Genomic DNA, 2,033 nt, shown 5'->3' with positions numbered 1-2,033 from the left:
GAGGACTCTTTGTTGATGTAAAGGAGTCCAACTGATTTTTGTATGTTGACCTTGTATCCTACCACTTTGCTGAACCTCTTTATTAGTTCCAGTAGCTTTTTTGCTGAGTCTTTTGGATTTTCTATGTATAGGATCACATCATCTGCAAACAGAGATAGTTTACTTCCTCTTTGCCAATTTGGATGCCCTTTATTTCTCTTTTTTCTCTTAATGACCTGGCTAAGACTTCCAATACAATGTTAAATAGAAGTAGTAGTAGTGGCCATCTTTGTCTGGTTCCCATTTGCAATGCTTTGGATCTTTCTCCATTAATAATAATGTTGGCCATTGGCTTTGCATATATGCCCTTTATTATGTTGAGGAATTTCCCCTCTATCCTTATTTTGCTGAGAATTCTGAACAGGAACAGGTGTTGGATTTTATACAATATTTTTTCTTTCATCAATTGATATGATCACATGCTTCTTTTGTTTTGTTTATGTGTTTGATTACATTGATTGTTTCTCTGATGTTGAACCATCCTTGCATACCAGCTAGGAATCTTACTTGGTCAAGATGTATTATTTTTTTGATATGTTGTTGGATTCTGTTGGCTAGGATTTTGTTGAAGATTTTTGTGTCTATATTTATGAGGGATATTGGTCTGTAGTTTTCCTTTTCAGTGGTGTCTTTCTATGGTTTTGGTATCAGTGTTATGCTTGCTTCATAAAATGAATTTGGAAGTATTTAAACTTTTTCTATATTCTGGAATAGTTTGAGTAGTATGGTGTCAACTCTTCTATGAATGCTTGGCAAAATTCTCCAATGAAGCCATCTGGGTCAAGACTTTTTCTTGTGGAAAGTTTTTTTTTTTTTTTTTTTTTTTTTTATGACCTGCTCAATTCCTTCCTTTGTTACATGTCTGTCCAAGTATTCAGTCTCCAACTAGGATAGTTTAGGTAGGTTTTATGTTTCTAGAAACTTGTCCATCTCTTCTAGGTTCTCGAATACGTAGAAGTACAGTTCTTCATAATGTTCTGTCAATATCTTTTTTCAGTTGGTTCTGTTGTGATGTCACCTTTTTCATGTATTATTCTTGTTATTTGCATCTTCTCTTTCTTTTCTTTTGTTTGATTTGGCAGTGGATTGCAATTTTGTTAATCATTTTGAAGAATTACCTTTTTGTTTTGTTGATTTTCTCTAATCTTTTTGTTGTTGTTTTCTATTTTGTTTATTTCTGCTCTGATCTTTATTACTTCCTTACTTCTGGATACTATAGGTTTCTTTTGTTTCTAATTGTTGCAGTTATTAAGAGTGTTGATTTTGTTTCTTTCTTCTTTTTTGATGTGTGCATTTATTGTCATAAATTGACTTCTGAGTACTGCTTTTGTTGTGTCCCATAGGTTTTGGTAAGATTTATCTTCATTTTCATTTGTTTCTAGGATTTATATATATATACTTTATTTATTCTATTACCCAGTAGTTTTGAGCAGTATATTATTCAACTTCTATATGTTTGATATTTTTTCCTTCAACTTCCTATTATTGATATCTAACTTTATAGTATTTGTGATTTGAGAAGATTCTTTGTGGTATTTCAATGTTTTTAAATTTTTTGAGGCTTGTTTTATTTCCTAATATATGATCTATTCTGGAGAATGATCCATGTGCACTGGAGAAGAATGAACTGTGCCTTTATTGGGGAAGTGCCCTATATATGTCTGTGAGATAGAGCTGGCTGATTGCATTATTTAGTTCTTCTCTATCTTTGTTAATTTTTTTTTTCTAGTTGACCTGTCCCTCCTTGAAAGTGGCATGTTAAAGTCTCCTACTACTGTTGTAGAGTTGTCTATTTTCCCTTTCAATTCAGTTAATATTTGCATCATGTATTTTGGAGCACTTTCATTGGGTACATAGACATTTATTATGGTAATGTCTTCTTGGTAAATTGATGCTTTCAGCATCATGTAGTGTCCTTCTTTGCCCCTTATACTGTTTTTCTCCTTAAAGTCTATTTCATCCTAAATTAATATTGCCACTCCAGCTCTTTTTTT

This window comes from Orycteropus afer, unplaced genomic scaffold, assembly GCF_000298275.1.
Source record: "Orycteropus afer afer isolate SDZICR_OR568_19922 unplaced genomic scaffold, OryAfe1.0 scaffold00308, whole genome shotgun sequence".
NCBI classification, from domain to species: domain Eukaryota; kingdom Metazoa; phylum Chordata; class Mammalia; order Tubulidentata; family Orycteropodidae; genus Orycteropus; species Orycteropus afer.
This window is presented reverse-complemented; position numbering follows the sequence as displayed.